Source organism: Conger conger, chromosome 2, assembly GCF_963514075.1.
Source record: "Conger conger chromosome 2, fConCon1.1, whole genome shotgun sequence".
Lineage (NCBI taxonomy): Eukaryota > Metazoa > Chordata > Actinopteri > Anguilliformes > Congridae > Conger > Conger conger.
The window spans coordinates 72,541,044-72,561,436 of record NC_083761.1 but is presented as its reverse complement, the minus strand read 5'-3'; the positions used below and the strand labels follow the sequence as shown (position 1 = coordinate 72,561,436).

At 48.5% G+C, this 20,393-nt stretch overlaps 1 pseudogene; it reads right to left on the bottom strand.

The window, feature by feature from the left end:
* Positions 1–3,214: 3,214 nt before the first annotated feature.
* On the bottom strand, positions 3,215–16,212 carry LOC133121308 (serine/threonine-protein kinase/endoribonuclease IRE1-like; annotated as a pseudogene).
* Positions 16,213–20,393: the final 4,181 nt, after the last annotated feature.

Genomic DNA, 20,393 nt, shown 5'->3' with positions numbered 1-20,393 from the left:
CAGGTGAGCAGTGAGTATACCTCTTGTGCAGGCAGGCTGTAGGTGTTCGATTGAATAAAGAAATGGTAACCAACCCTGTTCCTGGAGATCTGCCATCCTGTACCTTTTTACACTAACCTTAGCAAAGCACACCTCATTCAACAGCTAGAGATTTTGTTGAGCTGCCATGCAGGTCAAATTATGGTTGAAATGCAAACCTGCAGGATGGTATATCTTCAGGAGAAGGTTTGATTACCAGTGGACCTTGCCTTGCTACTCCTGCTGATTGTAATGCCATGAGCAACTGGCCCTTGGAAAGTAAAACCCAGGTAGAACTCAACATCCTCATTCTCATAAGGGATTGAATCTGAATTCAAAGCAAGTATCGTGAATGGCTTCTTTTCAGCACCCTCAATGTAGATATTTCCATCTTTTTTGCAACCTTGAACACATTTCAGCAGATGTTATGCTTATTGCCAGGATAAGCAGCAATGATCTCTTCTAACTGTGCACATTTCTTTTCAGACAAAAGTGAAAAGACGGCAGTCATGTTACCATCACCAAGGCTGCAAATGTTCATGCGCATCAACAGACCTTGGTTAAATTTAGGCAATGGTACCTCTCCAAAATGTTCACCATACCAGGATGATTTTTTCGCTAGCCACTTTACTGGATTGTTTATCTTAATTTCAGTGCTGAGTGGTTCATGGCCTGAAGTGGTGGCAGTCTGGAAATATGCTCTTCAGATATCAGTTCAAGGGCTTCCCACATGTATTTCTGAATGCTTTTCAGTTGGCTGTGAAAATTTATCCAGGGATGTTTCACAGCTTCTGGAATGTGTTCTGAGAGCAGGTACTGCATACACTCTTCCTTTCTATTGCGAAACACACTCAAAATTAGCTTCAAAATATCACATGCAAGGTCAACTTCTGCAAAGTAGCCTGTGATCATATTTTCTTGATCTGTGCTGGCTGCTGTCTGGCACGCTCTGAAGCACTGCATTCCTTTTAGTGCTGTTGTAATTGCACCCACAGTGCCTTCAGCTGTAATCTTGCCTTAAAAAACTTTGCATTTCGCATTGAACCATCTCTTGTACACCTGGCCTTTTGTGTCTAAGAAAAAGGAATTGTTTGGTTTTTTTTGTTCTGCAATCTCTGCCCAGTGTTCAGCTTTTTCAAAAATGTCTTCTGTGTAATGCAGTCAACCAAGTTGCTGAGCAAAGAGGGCATCGCCCCAAAACACGCATAGGCTTCCTGCAGAACTTCAACTGCCTTCTCTGTGGTTTCTGCCTTCAGAATATGTTCGATGAGAGGGGAAAAGGAACTGTCCTTTTCATTACCTCTACTGATCTTGCTGCGCCTCATGCAAAGATCCTGCAGAAATTTGTGGTAATTTGTGGAATGATGCCTATAGTTTTGATGTTTGTCTTCTCATTTCTCAAGTGCAAGCCAAAAATTCATCCAGCTTACTTTAGCTCCCCTGTAAAACTGCTTCTCAACATTTTATTTTTCATCCTCAAAGACACCAGTGGAATCGTCACACTGATCACACCCACGATCTCTAAGGAAGGCATCCTTTCTTCTTCAGTGGTTTCAAGCAGACACACTGCATTACCGTGGGTGGGTAAATGCCTGGAATTCACAGTGTGAGGCTGAACACGTTGTACTGTGGCATTCACAGGGCTGTTTATCGTCTCGGGCCTAATAGCCTGTCCCATGTGCGGTGGTTTTCTTCCGATTCCAAAAACGCAAATTGTGCCTTAATGGCGGTACAATTTTACAAGCACAACAAATACCCCCTCCCCATTCCCCAAATTATAATTGGAAGACGTTTGAAAACACATTGAATTAAATAAACAGTATGCTCATTTATTTGGATCTCAGCAGTTTGCATGTAATGTTTTGGGGAGCATAAAAAATTTACAAAACTACAAGCCAATATGGAAGAAAAAAATATATAACTTAACACCACTAAAAACATCTGACACATTCTAATAGCATTTGAAAATCAAATCCAAAAATTGAAATAGTTAATGCCTGTTTTTTCTTTGTATTTCATGGAATAAAATCATTTTGTGGAAAACTGCTACTCATAGCAGACACCAAAAAGGACAAAAATTCTTCCTGAAGTATCATGTTCAAGTATTACCCTTCTGGATGGCAGTGGGAATTCTGGGTGTGAAAAATAACACAATACATTTACACCTTCATCTTCACGGTGACCTGTAGACTGGGAATGAGACACACACATTGCACACCCTGGCCCCAGAGATACTGTACATTACAGTTTTGACATAAAACAAGGCAATTAATATACAGATTTGAGGAAAAAATGTTGGAAAGGACAAAAGCAGCCAAGTGATAATACAAGTTTGGCAAAATGCTTTAATCTCATCAGACAGGAGTTTTATGGGGGCAGAATCAAGCAAACATATGAATCGGCATGTACTCTTGTGTTTCCATACTCTTATTAAAGCAGAATACCCCTGCACATATATTTCACAGTGAGGTTATCCGTCTGCTACAAGCACAGCTCATGGCTACGATGATCATTATATACTTTTTAAATGTTGTAAATCCCTTTAAAAATAATTTTAACCTACTATTTACCGACGGAGGCAAAGATCTGACGCTTCATGATTCTGTATGTACTTGCCTCAAAGCACAGTAGATATGTCCGTTTAAACACTATTAGCACTGAAAGCCAGCCATCAGTTTTCACAAATAAACTGATGAACTTTTACAAGGTGATCTCCTGAAGCCATATCATATGTACCACATAAAACCACACGGGAGGGCGATTTTTAAATCTGCCCAAAATCTAAAAAACGAAACAAAAAAGACAAACAATAAACAAAAGAGTTACCCAATAATAAATTGGTCACCTTTGGAATTTAAACCTCACAACACTCCCTGTACCATAAAATGCCTCAGATTCCAGGCAGGTTAAAGGTATTGGCCACGCGGACGGTAAGCACTCCCACTGGAGTCTCACAGGTGAACGCAGGGGCAGTGTCGAGAGGATAAGGAACTTTGGCCACAGCGCATCATCCTTTATCAGAATCAATGCGACACACCCATAACACTCGCTAAGAAACACTGAGAATCGCACACAACAGCTGTAGTCCCCAGCTTCACACGTCCACCCACAAGTTAAAATATAGACCATTTGAGAAATGAAAGGTACGCCTGGACCCATGTGATACTCGTTGAAAGCACAGGGCTCGCGAGCTCTTCTAGGCAGTGCCGTTTCCCGGCTCCACAGTGACGCAGCGAAGGCACTTGGGAAGGGGAGGCGCCCCCCGGAGGCGAGGTCCGAGCGCTGCAGGCTCTTCACCCACCGGCGCGGGGGAAGGCGGCCAGCCCTGGAATGCGTTCACCTCTTAAGGCAAGAAAATGCGAAAAGCCGCGGCCACGGACCGACCCCATCACCCGCCCGTCTCTCACACGGAGTCCGTTCTCCGGGCCTCCTGGACGGGCCAGTGCTGGGCTGGGCTGGGGGGAGGCAGGGCTTGTGCAGTAAGAGGCAGAGTTTGTACAGAGAGAGGTGGGGCTTGTGCAAGGGGAGGCAGGGTTTCTGTTAGAGCAGTCTGGGCTGGTCTGTGGGGAGGCGGGGCTTGTGCAAGGAGAGGCGGGGCTTGTGCAAGGAGAGGCAAGTTTTAAACTGGAGGAGGCGGGTTTTGTAAGGGGAGAGGCATGGTTTCTGTTGGGGCAGGCTGGGTTTGTGTGGGGGGAGGCACGGATTCTGTTGGGGCAGGCTGGGTTTGTGTGTGGGGAGGCATGGTTTCTGTTGGGGCAGGCTGGATTGCTGTTGGGACAGGCTGGGTTTGTGTGGGGGGATGCTGGGTTTGTGTGGTGGCAGGCATAGTTTCTGTGGATGAAGGCTGGGATTGTGTTGGGACAGGCTGGGTTTGTGTGGTGGCTGGCATGGTTTGTGTTGGGACAGGCTGGGTTTGTGGGGGCAGGCATGGTTTCTGTGGATGAAGGCATGGTTTGTGTGGATGAAGGCTGGGATTGTGTTGGGACAGGCTGGGTTAGTGTGGTGGCAGGCATGGTTTGTGTTGGGACAGGCTGGGTTAGTGTGGGGGCAGGTTGGGTTAGTGTGGGGGCAAGTTGGGTTAGTGTGGGGGCAGGCTGGGTTAGTGTGGGGGCAGGCACGGTTTGTGTGGGGGCAGGCTGGGTTAGTGTGATGGCAGGCATGGTTGGTGTTTGGACAGGCTGGGTTAGTGTGGGGGCAGGTTGGGTTAGTGTGGGGGCAGGCTGGGTTAGTGTGGTGGCAGGCATGGTTTGTGTTGGGACAGCCTGGGTTAGTGTGGGGGCAGGTTGGGTTAGTATGGGGGCAGGCACAGTTTGTGTGGGGGCAGGCTGGGTTTGTGGGGGAAGGCATGGTTTGTGTGGATGAAGGCATGGTTTCTGTGGATGAAGGCATGGTTTGTGTGGATGAAGGCTGGGTTTGTGTTGGGACAGGCTGGGTTAGAGTGGGGGCAGGTTGGGTTAGTGTGGGGGCAGGCTGGGTTAGTGTGGTGGCAGGCATGGTTTGTGTGGGGGCAGGCTGGGTTTGTGGGGGCAGGCATGGTTTGTGTGGATGAAGGCATGGTTTCTGTGGATGAAGGCATGGTTTGTGTGGATGAAGGCTGGGATTGTGTTGGGACAGGCTGGGTTAGTGTGGTGGCAGGCATGGTTTGTGTTGGGACAGGCTGGGTTAGTGTGGGGGCAGGTTGGGTTAGTGTGGGGGCAGGTTGGGTTAGTGTGGGGGCAGGCTGGGTTAGTGTGGGGGCAGGCTGGGTTAGTGTGGGGGCAGGCACGGTTTGTGTGGGGGCAGGCTGGGTTAGTGTGATGGCAGGCATGGTTTGTGTTGGGACAGGCTGGGTTAGTGTGGGGGCAGGTTGGGTTAGTGTGGGGGCAGGCTGGGTTAGTGTGGTGGCAGGCATGGTTTGTGTTGGGACAGCCTGGGTTAGTGTGGGGGCAGGTTGGGTTAGTGTGGGGGCAGGCACGGTTTGTGTGGGGGCAGGCTGGGTTAGTGTGGGGGCAGGCATGGTTTGTGTGGGGGCAGGCTGGGTTAGTGTGGGGGCAGGCTGGGTTAGTGTGGGGGCAGGTTGGGTTAGTGTGGGGGCAGGCACGGTTTGTGTGGGGGCAGGCTGGGTTAGTGTGGGGGCAGGTTGGGTTAGTGTGGTGGCAGGCATGGTTTGTGTGGGGGCAGGCTGGGTTAGTGTGGGGGCAGGCTGGGTTAGTGTGGTGGCAGGCATGGTTTGTGTGGGGGCAGGCTGGGTTAGTGTGGGGGCAGGCTGGGTTAGTGTGGGGGCAGGTTGGGTTAGTGTGGGGGCAGGCTGGGTTAGTGTGGGGGCAGGCTGGGTAGGTGCGGGGGCTGGTGCGGGGGTCCCTCTGCAGTGGTAGTAAGGCAGGAAGAGGCGCTCGTGTGCGCAGGTATGCATGGCCCTGTAGGTGTGCTGCAGCAGGTGGGGGAAGCGAGAGGTGAAGTAGGACACAAACTCATCGGAGATGGAGCCCAGCATCTCCTGCACGTCTGCGGGCAGCTCCCGGTAGTGGTGCTTCTGTTGGGAGAAACAAGATGGAGGATGGGGAAGGTGTATCAGTGCACCGCTCAACATCGTCTTCTCAAAGAGCAGAACCAAGCACATGCATGGAGGTCGGGTGTAAACCCCAATGGGGAAGAAGTATGAAACTCACAGCCCGTTCCACATCTCTTATTAGAACACAGTCCACTACACTACAGTCACACTACACACTACAGTCACACTACACACTAGTCTCACTACAGTCTCACTACACACTACAGTCACACAACAGTCACACTACACACTACAGTCTCACTACATACGACAGTCACACTACACACTACAGTCACACTACACACTACAGTCACACAACAGTCACACTACACACTACAGTCAGCACATGAAACCTGCCTTATTCCTCATGGCTCGGAGGACATCCCGGACTGATCTGCCTTCATATGAACGAAACTTGCGCAGATCTACCGGGATCAAAACATCATTGAATGTCATTAACAAACAACAAAAAATACTTCAAATTACACGTCTGTCAAAAATGCAGAATCACCACAGTCATATTGAAGAATTTTACATAAAAACTGTTTCGTAGTAGTCTGTGGTGATAGGACTACGTAGAATGCATTAACGACATTAACGCTTACCGGTCTATAAGGGGACATTTACATTACATTTTACATTACATTTTTGTCATTTGGCTGACGCTTTTAATCCAAAGCGACAAGTGCATAGGTTCTACCACAAGTCAAAGCATCACATCCAGAACTAGGAAAATACACATGGAATGCTGTTCTAAACATATAGTCGTCATCATAAGTGCAATTTCTTTTTTTCTTTTTTTTTTGGGGGGGGTTAGACAAGGATAGGAATATCAGAAAGGAGGGGCGGGGGAAATCAGGAGGGAGGACTAAGGTAGAATGATGTGCTCCCTCCAGTCCCCCTGCACCACTGCCCGCCCCCCTCGCTCTAACTGCCGGATGATTGGTCCGTCCAGCGGCTCCTTCTCTATCCTGTCACTCACATCCTGCAGGAAGCACACAACACACAAATGAGTCAGACATACTCTCACTGAGCACAACACACAAATGATACATACACTCACTGAGCACAACATGCAAATGAGTCAGATATACTCTCACTGAGCACAACATGCAAATGAGTCAGATATACTCTCACTGAGCACAAAACACAAAAGAGTCAGATATATACTCACTGAGCACAACACGCTAATGAGTCAGATATACACTGACTGAGCACAAAACACAAATGAGTCAGATATACTCTCACTGAGCACAACACACAAAAGAGTCAGATATACACTCACTGAGTACAACACACAAATGAGTCAGACATACTCTCACTGAGCACAACAAGTGAATGAGTCAGACATACTCTCACTGAGTACAACATGTAAATGAGTGAGATATACTCTCACTGAGCACAACACACAAAAGAGTCAGATGTACACTCACTGAGCACAACACACAAATGAGATATACACTCACTGAGCACAACACATAAATGAGTCAGGTATACTCTCACTGAGCACAACACGCTAATGAGTCAGATATACTCCCATTGAGCACAACACACAAATGAGTAAGACATACTCTCACTGAGCACAACACGTGAATGAGTCAGATATACTCTCACTGAGCACAACACACAAATGAGACATACATACTCTCACTGAGCACAACATGTGAATGAGTCAGATATACTCTCACTGAGCACAACACACTAATGAGTCAGATATACTCTCACTGAGTACAACACAGAAATGAGTCAGGCATACCCTCACTGAGCACAACACGCTAATGAGTCAGGCATACTCTCACTGAGCACAACACGTGAATGAGTCAGCCATACTCTCACTGAACACAACACACAAATGAGTCAGACATACTCTCACTGAGCACAACACACAAATGAGTCAGAGCACACTCACTGAGAACTTTATTAGGCATCTATTAGACTTATTGTTTAGACTTCAGCTGTTGTAACCAATCTACTTAAGAGATTTGATGCATTCTGTGTATCCACCACAGAGAACGATAAGATGGAGATAGACAGAGAGAGAGAGAGAGAGAGAGACAGAGAGATACAGAGAAAGAGAGAGACAGAGAGAGAGAGAGACAGAGAGAGAGACTGGGAGAGAGATAAGAGATGGAGAGAGACAGAGACGGAGAGAGAGAGACAGAGATAGAGACAGAGAGAGAGACAGGGAGAGTGAGAGAGAGAGAGAGGCCGAGAGAGACTGAGAGAGACCGAGAGAGACAGAGACCTGGAAGAACTGCAGTTGCTTCTCCAGGCTCCAGAAGAAGGGGTGTTTGAGCACGCTCTCAGCAGATGGTCTCTTCTGGGGCTCCATGCTCAGCATCTGCAGTACGAGATCAGTGGCTACGATGCCTTCTGCACAGACCAGAGACAACGGACCAGCGTTAGTCACCATGAAGACGTCACTTCTCACTCCGTAATCCCAACCAAGTCAAATGGAAAGAACTCTAAATGCAGTTTAGCTGACTAAATCTAGTCAGTTATCTAATGTTTTTTAAGCCAATAACAATTGGCATATTGGTTTTTTTCTTTGGTCATACCTGATGCAGTAGTAAACCAATTCAGTGGCCACATTAAAATACCTCCGGGACAAAACATCACTTCAAATATCTAATGGGTGTTGATAAGGCAGCCAATCAGCCCTGAGGCCTTGCAGCTTCCAAAAATGGTTGGCATTTGTATATAGCACCTTTATCCAAAGCGCTGTACATGATGCTTCTCATTCACCCATTCATACACACACTCACACACCAACAGCGATTGGCTGCCATGCAATGCACCGACCAGCTCATCAGGAGCATTTGGTGGTTAGGTGTCTTGCTCAGGGACACTTTGACACATTCGCTGGGGATCGAACGGGCAACCCTCCAACTGCCAGACAACTGCTCTTACAGCCTGAGCTAATGTCGCCCCACGAAAACACATGACATGATCAGATTGGCTGTTTTATCAACACCCAATGAAGTCTTGTTTTTTTAAAGCATTTCACATGGTCTCAGAAGTTTGGCATTTGTTACCACATCCGGAATGATTAAAGAAAAAAAAAAAACAGACCTGAAAACATACAAAATACAATGATTATAATTACAAAAAACAACAACAAAAACCAAGAACATTCCATAGCTGTGTGCATGGTTTATGGCCCAGCATGCACCACATTCCCATCCAGGGTGCAGGAAGCAGTACAATCAGGGCGTTACATTCAGAACGCTGACCATGAGGAAGTGAGAAGTGTGATAGGAGAGGGTCTGACCGTGTCGGTCTGTCTGAAGCCGCTCCAGGCTGCAGGCTCCCAGGAGGATGTTGGCTTGCCGCTGCAGGGCCTTGCCATAGGGGTGGCAGCCGTGTGAGACCACGTAGTAAAACACACAGCCCACGGAGAAGATGTGTGCGTGTGTGTTGCTTGTGTTTCGTGTGTGTGTGGTGAGCGTGTCTGTGTGTATGTGGCATGTGTAACGCGCTGTGAACACACTCACCGGGTTGTCCTTGCAGTCTTCGTTCAGGACCTCGGGAGCGATCCAGCCCTCAGTGCCCGGCACGCCCGACCTCCTGCTGAAGCTGTGCCGGCCCACGGCCAGCTTCTTACACAGGCCGAAGTCTGAGATCATGGCCCGCACGCGGCCGTGTGCGCTGGCCATGGACACCAGGATGTTGTGTGGCTTCAGATCCCGGTGCACTGCAGGGGCCACACACAACACTTCACCACCAGAAAGAGGAACCGTGCGCTATTTCCTACCTTAACCTAGGAATTTGTATTTGTCTCGGTACTGTAGTTCCTGAAATTGTAGATGCCTTGGCATGGTAGTTACAAACTAATCAGGCCTATCTACCTATCTACCTTGTGTACTCGGCCTTGCAACCAATCATATGTGAATTGTACCTTATCTGGCGCGTTCGGTTGTTTGTTCTAGGACCCTGATATGCACCATTTTGTACGTCGCTTTGGATAAAATGTAATGAACTGCACTCAATTAATCGTCATTCATTACCTGGCCATTTTTCTATCGCACATTAACACCTAACATTGAACCATGTTATGCAAGATAAATAAATACATAATTACTATGTGTTTGGGGTATATGCGAGTATTGTGAACTTGAAAGGCCTGCAGCATAGTGGTTAAGGTACATGACCCGCAAGGTTGGTGGTTCAATCCCCGGTGTAGCCACAATAAGATCCGCACAGCCGTTGGGCCCTTGAGCAAGGCCCTTAACCCTGCATTGCTCCAGGGGAGGATTGTCTCCTGCTTAGTCTAATCAACTGAACGTCGCCCTGGATAAGAGCGTCTGCCAAATGCCATGAATGTAATGCCATGAAAGGCAGTTGGAAAATGTTACAAAACGTGTAGAACTACAAACAGTTTGGGATCATTTGCACTGGTATAAATCTGATTGATGGATGGTAAAAAGTATGTTTGGGGACTGTTTTACTGGAAGTGAGAGGCAGAGTGGAGGTTGGACTTCAGATCAGAAGAGGGCGAAAGTTTACTTATACACTACAATACCCATTGTCATGTGTGCCACCCAACAACCATTCCATACAAACATTGGGTTTCTACGTAACGGCGTGTTGTGACGCGCTGGTTGCTGCAGTCCCCTCCCGACAGTGGTGCCCCCGTTGCTCACCGATGCTCAGCGAGTGCAGGTGTGCCAGCCCAGACATGGTCTGCTGCAGCAGCTCCACCGGTCCCAGGCCGTGACGCTCGAAGCCTGGCTGCTCCACGTACTGCCAGAGAAACACAGAGCGCACAGTCACCTCGCCTGTCAATCACAGCCGCTGGCGTCAGACAAGCCCCGTCACGAGGAAACCGCAGTCCCGCTGTGTGCTTTGTGGTTGAATACAAACATGTCAATCACACAGAAAACTAAACGAGAAAAATCAAACTGTACAAATGTATGTGGCATAATACACTGTAGGGTGTAAAAATGCATTGTGATGCATCTTACGGTGGCAATTCAACTGCATTCATTTCGAATGTTACAAGTGATTATAATTACTTAAAATTATAATTTCAATAAGAAACATACACGGTATATTCCACTAATACGAAGTACATCAATTTCATGAGTCACACTTGCGTATTCAGCATATTTGTTTCCTAAAGAATCGCAATCGAATCTAATCATAGTGAGGTGAGGAGATTTACACCGGGGGGGTCTCACAGACACACCGTACACGGCGGGGGGTCTCACAGACACGCTGTACATGGCGGGGGGTCTCACAGACACGGCGTACACGGCGGGGGGTCTCACAGACACGCTGTACATGGCGGGGGGTCTCACAGACACGGCGTACACGGGGGGGGTCTCACAGACACGGTGGGGGGTCTCACAGACACACCGTACACGGCGGGGGGTCTCACAGACACGGTGGGGGTCTCACAGACACGGCGTACACGGTGGGGGGTCTCACAGACACACCGTACACGGTGGGGGGTCTCACAGACACGGCGGGGGGTCTCACAGACACGGCGGGGGGTCTCACAGACACGGCGGGGGGTCTCACAGACACGGTGGGGGGTCTCACAGACACGGCAGGGGGTCTCACAGACACGGTGGGGGGGCACACAGACACACCGTACACAGCGGGGGGTCTCACAGACACACCGTACACGGCGGGGGGTCTCACAGACACGGTGGGGGGTCTCACAGACACGGTGGGGGGTCTCACAGACACGGCAGGGGGTCTCACAGACACGGTGGGGGGGCACACAGACACACCGTACACAGCGGGGGGTCTCACAGACACACCGTACACGGCGGGGGGTCTCACAGACACGGTGGGGGGGCACACAGACACACCGTACACAGCGGGGGGTCTCACAGACACACCCTACACGGCGGGGGGTCTCACAGACACACCGTACACGGCGGGGGGTCTCACAGACACGGTGGGGGGTCTCACAGACACACCGTACACGGTGGGGGGTCTCACAGACACGGCGAGCCTCACCTCCCACAGCGTGGCGGCGCACAGCTCGATGGCGATGTACTGGAACTGCCGGTCCCACTCGGTGCAGAAGTAGCGGATGACGTTGGGGTGCTCGTCCGACTCGCGCAGCAGCTGAACCTCGCGGTCGGCGAAGCTGAAGCAATCTGGGAGGATCCTCTTCACTGCCACGGGGCGGCTGTCAAACTGACCCCTGCGTCACAGAGGGAAGACGGGCGATTGGCCGAAATCTAATCCGAGAGAGCTCACTGGCTCAGAGCAGGTCATCACACCACATTGCAGAGGTAAATGGGAATTACTCCACACTGACGTTTATCTCAGGTTCGCGCCAGTGTGGAGACGTACCTTTACACAATGGTTCCCTCAGCACCATGTCCCAGCAAGTTTTTCGACTCGGACAATACTGGACTCCTCATCTCCTGAACACAGAGAAAGTGGGATCAGACACGAGTGACGCATTTATTCACAACAAATTACCTGCTTTCAAATTAATTTGGTAAGAAACGCCCTGTGCTTGCAGCAGAACGGTCATTTCTGATATACTTTTCACTGCGAATGTGGCTGGCAGAGAATATTTGTAAATGCTATGTCTTAAGAGGTTTTATAAAAATCTGAACAAATAACAGTAACAAAAATCACAAACTCAGGAACAAAAGTCCATCTAGTGGAGAGATAGAGTGGTGCATGCCATAGTGTGGCTGACTCTCTCAACTCTTATATCAATCCCCCATGTCACCAGACCAACTGACAAACAGACAGAGACGCTTCTATATAGCTCTCTTTTCATACTCAAAAGCACTTTACAGTGATGAGGGGGAACTTGCCTTAAACCCCGACCAATGTGTAGCACCCACCTCGGTGAAGCATGGCAGCCATTTTGTGCCAGAACGCTCCCAAAAATACACAAGGAGGGCGGGTAAAAAAAAAAGGAGGAATCTCTCTCGCCCATGCAAAAGATGCAGCCTGTAGCCTAGTGGCTAAGGTGCTTGACACATTGCACCATGGGAATTGGCCCCTGTGTAGTCGACAGTAAGTGTCAGCTAAGTCAGACACTTAGACACCCCCTGCAACGTGGGCCTCCACGGCGCCGGAACCCCTCCAACCTCAGCTACCCCCCGCTGACCTCCTGTAAGGACTTTGCTGTCACAGGGGGACTATGGAACTGCCAGTCTGCCACTCGGAAGGCTGACTTCATCCCTGCATATGCCTCCCTCCAGTCCTTACAATTCCTTGCCCTAACTGAGACCTGGATCACACCTGACAACACCGCCACTCCCGCTGCCCTCTCATCCTCCTTCTCCTTCTCGCACACTCCCCGGCCTTCCGGCCGTGGCGGTGGTACTGGTCTTTTAATTTCCCCCTCGTGGAAATTCTCTGTTCTCCCCCTCTCTGACCTGTCCATATCCACTTTTGAATTCCAGTCTGTTGCAGTATCCTACCCTACTAACCTTTTTATTACAGTTATCTATCGCCCCCCAGGGCCCCTGGGAAGCTTCCTTGATGAGCTAGACACCCTTCTCAGCTCCTTCCCTGAGGATGGCACCCCGCTGATTCTCCTTGGAGACTTCAACATCCACCTTGAAGCCTCCCAGGCTGCTGCCTTCCTACCACTACTCCACTCCTTCGGCCTCTCCCTGCAACACTCTCCTCCAACCCACAAGGCAGGCAATGTCCTAGACCTTGTCTTTGTGAGGAACTGCTCATGCTCTGATTTCATGGTTACCCCTGTGCATACATCTGATCACCACTTCATCTCATTCTCCCTCCCTCTTCCTCCCCATCCTCCTCCCCCTCCTCCCACCTACCCTTCCTCAGCCCGCCGTAACCTCCGCTCCCTCTCACCCTCTTCCTTTGCCACCACTGTCACCGCCTCACTCCCCCCTCTCAAATCCTTCTCCAAACTCCCCGCTGACTCTGCATCTGCCACCCTCCTTTCATCTCTCTCCTCCGCCTTTGACTCCCTCTGTCCCCCTGTCTCAAAGCCGCTTCGCACATCCCCCCCGTCCCCTTGGATATCTGACACCCTCCGTACCTCCAGGGCCAGCCTCGGAGAGGAAGTGGAGGAAATCCAGAGACGCTTCAGACCTCACGACTTACCAGTCTCTCCTGGCGGCATTCTCTTCCGCTGTCACTGCCGCCAAAGCAAAATACTATCAAACACAAATTCAGAACTCCGCTTCTAACCCCCGGAAACTTTTCTCTATTTTCTTCTCTCTCCTCAACGCTCCTCCTCAGTCCTCCTTTGCTGCTGATGACTTTGCTGATTTCTTCGATGAGAAGGTCACAGTCATCCGCAGATCCTTTACAACCACTGCCCCCCTCACTGTGCCCTTCACCCCCTCTAGGCCCATCCCTTCGTTTTCCACTTTCTCCCCCCTTACAGATTGATGTTTTTCAACTCCTGCTTTCCCACCGCCCTACAACCTGTGCCCTTGACCCTATCCCCTCTTCTCTTCTCCAGACTATCACACCTGACATTCTCCCATTTGTCACCTCCCTTGTCAACTCCTCCCTGTCTTCCGGCTGTTTTCCGGCATCCTCCAAGAGGGCCCACATCACTCCGCTGCTAAAAAAGCCTACTCTGGATCCCTCCATCATCCAGAACTACCGCCCAGTATCTCTTCTTCCTTTCCTTTCTAAAACTATAGAACGAGCCATACTCATCCCTGCTAATACCTCTCCTCATCTGGATCTCTCCATTTCCCTCGGGGATACCACACTCACGCCATCACCCAGTGCAAGAAACCTTGGCGTGGTGATGGACAGCAGACTGTCCCTTTCCGATAACATTGCGGCGGTGACCCGGTCTTGCAGGTTCTTCCTATACAACATACGGAGAATCCACCCCTTTCTCACCCCCTACTCGACCCAGCTCCTGGTCCAAGCGATGGTTCTATCCCACCTGGACTACTGCAATTCCCTCTTGGCTGGCCTCCCAGCGTCCGCCATCAGACCCCTCCAACTTATCCAGAATGCAGCAGCTCGTCTGGTCTTCAACCTTCCCAAATACTCACACGTCACCCCCCTGCTTACTTCCCTCCACTGGCTGCCTGTCATGGCTCGCATCAATTTCAAAACATTGGTGCTAGCCTTCCAAGCAGTTAAGGGGTCTTCCCCAGCTTATCTACAAACAATCATCAGACCCTACACCCCTGCCAGACCTCTTCGTTCAGCCTCCACAGGCCGCTTGGCACCTCCCCCTCTCCGAAACTCCACCTCACGCTTACGACTACTGTCTGTTCTGGCTCCACGGAGGTGGAACGAACTCCCCGTTGAGGTCAGAACTGAAGAATCTCTCCCCACCTTCAAGCGAAAGCTGAAGACACACCTCTTCAAGCAACACCTCTCCCCATCCCTCCCGACCTCCCTGTGAACCTTAATTGTTGTCTCTGTGACTTGCTTTGTGTATCGGTATTTTTAGTTAGCTAGGTAAGCAGTGTTTGGATAGTGAACTTTGGTCACTTTTGCTCTGTTGTTTGAAAAAAAATAATAATAATAAAAAATAAAAGAATTGGCCCTCGTCCTTATCTTTGTTGTACAGGTAGCAGTTGAAATTGTACTTCCCTCTAGGGTCGTTCAGCGAACTTATCCCTGGTTTTGGGTATGCACTTTGTTGTACGTCGCTCTGGATAAGAGCGTCTGCCAAATGCCAATAATGTAATGTTATGTAATGTCAGTGAAGTAATAATGAAAAGGGTATTCAGAGCAGGCTACCTGCGTCGTCCTGCTCGGGGGCGGAGGGCCCCAGCTCGTGCACGGACAGGTCGGAGTGGTTGGAGGCCCGGGGGGTGAGGCTGGGGCTGCTGTTGTTGGAGCTCTCGGCTCGCGCCCGCACCACATCCAGGAAGTCCGCCGGGTCCAGCAGGAGGTCGGAGGGAGGCTGGAACACCAGCTGCTGTCTCTGGAGCAGGTCCAGCTTTTCCTCCATCTGCCTCTGGAACTGCTGGTGCTGGAGCTGCTGCTGCTTGTGTACGCTCTGCAGGGGGTGCACCACACACCACACACAGCCATTTTACACAACCACACACAGCCATTTTACACAACCACATACAGCCATTTTACACGACCACACACAGTCATATTACACAACCACACACAGCCATTTTACACAACCACACACAGCCATTTTACACAACCACACAGAGCCATTTTACACAACCACACACAGCCATTTTACACGACCACACACATCCATTTTACACAAGCACACAGAGCCATTTTACACAAGCACACACAGCCATTTTACATAACCACACACAGCCATTTAACACAACCACACACAGCCATTTTACACAACCACACACAGCCATTTTACATAACAACAACACAGCCCTTCAAATGGAGAGTTTAGTCAGGCATACCTGCGCACACGAGCGCCTCTTCCTGCCTTACTACCACTGCAGAGGGACCCTGACAGAAGCCATGCCAGCCCCCACACTCACCCAGCCTGCCCCCACACAAACCATGCCAGCCCTCACACTAACCCAGCCTGCCCCCACACAAACCATGCCAGCCCCCACACTAACCCAGCCTGCCCCCACACAAACCATGCCTGCCCCCACACTAACCCAGCCTGTCCCAACACAATCCCAGCCTTCATCCACACAAACCATGCCTGCCACCACACTAACCCAGCCTGTCCCAACACAAACCATGCCTGCCACCACACTAGCCCAGCCTTCATCCGCAGAAACCATGCCTGCCACCACACTAACCCAGCCTGCCCCCACACAAACCATGCCTTCATCCACAGAAACCGTGCCTGCCACCATACTAACCCAGCCTGTCCCAACAGAAATCCAGCCTGCCCCAGCAGAAACCACGCTTCTCCCCTTACAAAACCCGCCTCTCCTTGCACAAGCCCCTCCTCCCCACAGACCAGCCCAGACTGCTCTAACAGAAACCCTGCCTCCCCTTGCACAAGCCCCACCTCTCTCTGTACAAACTCTGCCTCCCCCCAGCCCAGCCCTGCCTCCCCCCAGCCCAGCCCTGCCTCCCCCCAGCCCAGCCCAGCGCTGGCCGTCCAGGAGGCCCGGAGAACGGACTCCGTGTGAGAGACGGGCGGGTGATGGGGGCGGTCCGTGGCCGCGGCTTTTCGCACTTTCTTGCCTTAAGAGGTGAACGCATTCCAGGGCTGGCCGCCTTCCCCCGCGCCGGTGGGTGAAGAGCCTGCAGCGCTCGGACCTCGCCTCCGGGGGGCGCCTCCCCTTCCCAAGTGCCTTCGCTGCGTCACTGTGGAGCCGGGAAACGGCACTGCCTAGAAGAGCTCGCGAGCACTGTGCTTTCAACGAGTATCACATAGGTCCAGGCGTACCTTTCATTTCGTCTATATTTTTGGCAAACTCCCTGTGAACCCCACCGCCCCGCCCCCCAAAACTGTTGATGGGGCGGGGCGTCATACACTTTGCTTCAGCAAACTTGTGTGAAGCTGGGGACTACAGCTGTTGTGTGCGATTCTCAGTGTTTCTTAGCGAGTGTTATGGGTGTGTCGCATTGATTCTGATAAAGGATGATGCGCTGTGGCCAAAGTTCCTTATCCTCTCGACACTGCCCCTGCGTTCACCTGTGGGACTCCAGTGGGAGTGCTTACCGTCCGCGTGGCCAATACCTTTAACCTGCCTGGAATCTGAGGCATTTTATGGTACAGGGAGTGTTGTGAGGTTTAAATTCCAATGGTGACCAATTTATTATTGGGTAACTCTTTTGTTTATTGTTTGTTTTTTTGTTTCGTTTTTTAGATTTTGGGCAGATTTAAAAATCGCCCTCCCGTGTGGTTTTATGTGGTACATATGATATGGCTTCAGGAGATCACCTTGTAAAAGTTCATCAGTTTATTTGTGAAAACTGATGGCTGGCTTTCAGTGCTAATAGTGTTTAAACGGACATATCTACTGTGCTTTGAGGCAAGTACATAGTGCACAGAATCATGAAGCGTCAGATCTTTGCCTCCGTAGGTAAATAGTAGGTTAAAACTATTTTTAAAGGGATTTACAACATTTAAAAAGTATATAATGATCATCGTAGCTATGAGCTGTGCTTGTAGCAGACGGATAACCTCACTGTGAAATATATGTGCAGGGGTATTCTGCTTAAATAAGAGTATGGAAACACAAGAGTAAATGCTGATTTATACATTTGCTTGATTCTGCCCCCATAAAACTCCTGTCTGATGAGGTTTTAAAGCATTTTGCCAAACTTGTATTATCACTTGGCTGCTTTTGTCCTTTCCAACATTTTTTTCTTAAATCTGTATATTAATTGCCTTGTTTTATGTCAAAACTGTAATGTACAGTATCTCTGGGACCAGGGTGTGCAATGTGTGTGTCTCATTCCCAGTCTACAGGTCACCGTGAAGATGAAGGTGTAAATGTATTGTGTCATTTTTCACACCCAGAATTCCCACTGCCATCCAGAAGGGTAATACTTGAACATGATACTTCAGGAAGAATTTTACTCCTTTTTGGTGTCTGCTATGAGTAGCAGTTTTCCACAAAATGATTTTATTCAATGAAATACAAAGAAAAAACAGGCATTAACAAATCACGGTATAGCATCCAATATATATTTTGTATTAAAGAGGAAGAGATTTTCACTTTCAAGTTTTTTTTTTTTTTTTTGCAAATGATTTTGTAATGGATTTCAATTTTTGGATTTGCTTTTCAAATGCTATTAGAATGTGTCCAATGTTTTTAGTGGTGTTAAGTTATATATTTTTTTCTCCAATATTAGCTTGTAGTTTTGTTAATTTTTTACGCTCCCCAAAACATTACATGCAAACTGCTGAGATCCAAATAAATAAGCATACTGTTTATTTAATTCAATGTGTTTTCAAACGTCTTCTAATTATAATTTGGGGAATGGGGGTATTTGTTGTGCTTGTAAAATTGTACCACCATTAAGGCACAATTTGCGTTTTTGGAATCGGAAGAAAACCACCGCACATGGGACAGGCTATTAGGCCCGAGACAATAAACAGCCCTGTGAATGCCACAGTACAACGTGTTCAGCCTCACACTGTGAATTCCAGGCATTTACCCACCCACGGTAATGCAGTGTGTCTGCTTGAAACCACTGAAGAAGAAAGGATGCCTTCCTTAGAGATCGTGGGTGTGATCAGTGTGACGATTCCACTGGTGTCTTTGAGGATGAAAAAGTTGATTAGCAGTTTTCCGGGGGAGCTAAAGTAAGCTGGATTAATTTTTGGCTTGCAGAAAAAAAAAAAACCTATTGGTGAGTTTGTTCGAAGGGACACTCATTAGGATGTTTTAAGTTCTGAATGACCCTCCCAGATGAAGTAAGGACCAAATACCTTCCAACAGCTCCAATATATACCACCACCCAGGAAGTGCTGGGAGCACTGTTGCGCAGCCGGTCCTTTGTGAGTTGTAAAAGGATCACTCCCAGTGACCTTTGTTGCAGAGCATGCTTTAAAATGAAAATAAAATACCCACAGAAATGTCTTCAGTACTCATGAGACAGCCTGAGATATGAATTGGAAGTTGCAATGAAAGCCAAGAAAATTAGTCCGAGAACATCATTTTGTTGCAGACAGTCACATGACCCTGAACAAAATGTGCGAGGAGTCCCCTCTACGGAACTCACAAATTACAAATTACTCACAAATTATCCCCAGATTAAAAAATACAGTTTGCACAGAAAATTATTGAATTTAATGAACAGCATCCACTAGGTACCTCTTGACATATGTTGTTGATTAGTGAGGAGTTTGATAGGCAGTATGTTACCAAAATTTGTGACTGGTTTGCAGGAAGGCATTGATCATTCTTCTGTTTCCACTCGCCTCATTCTGTATGTGGCTTTACTCAACACACGTTTAAAACTCCCATCTCTCTCAATCTCATTGTGAGGTTCTCTTGCCACTGCCCGGTGGCATCTGCTGAGCTGAGAATAGGTGGGTCCATTTGAACCAACCGGTTTTCATGCATTTCACTGGATTAACAAGTGTGCCGATGGTAGGACTAATCAATTATCAAGTAGCACATAGCTTCTTTGTATCCTGTTAGGCGGATTAAATCATAAAAGTTATCTGTTAAAAATACATCTTAATCAATGTAACCTACGCTTATCAAAAAAGATACACCACTCTTATCTACCCTATCTAACCACCAAAAACAAAACCTGCGCTTCACATTGTTCATGATCTACACATTGTAGATCTTTTCTAGTCTGTTCCCCCAGTCTGTGTGAGGAGAAACAAGTCTACATGTATCTGCAAATAATATTGATAAAATGCACAATTTCATAATGAAATAAATAAATGTATAAGGTCTGAGGAGAGCTGGCTATATGTGATGGTACTTGGTATTTTGTGAATTAATCGTATTGATACTCAAGGAAGAATCAGGGGAAATGTACTCTCCGCCTCTGCTTAGTGATTTAAACAGATTTTCTAAATTGTATTAATCATTTAGCCTAATCTCTGTAACAGAATGTGAGGATGTGTGTTCATTTCCAATTGAGATCTTTGGCATGCTTGTTAATCAATGAAAATGAATGAAAGCGGGTTGAGATGAACGATTCGTTTAAAGGAAAGGTTTGTGCCCCACAAATGTTTAGCTCACCAGACGCCACTGATCCTGATCATGCATGTCAACAAAACACAGGTAACTCAGAGTAAATAGGATGACAGATTCAGTTGGAGTCATCATGAAGTGAACAAGCCTCAACAAACATCTTTTCATACACTTGAGCAAGAAGACAAACCGGTTCTTTATGCATCATTCATCCATCAGTCACTGAAGAGGTTTTTATGGAGTGATGTGCAGCTGAGCACTGTAGCCATAGGCCTCCTCCATGAAGACGTGCTTTTTCAGAAGCGTTTCGGAATAGACGAATACCACAAATTTCAGAGACAATA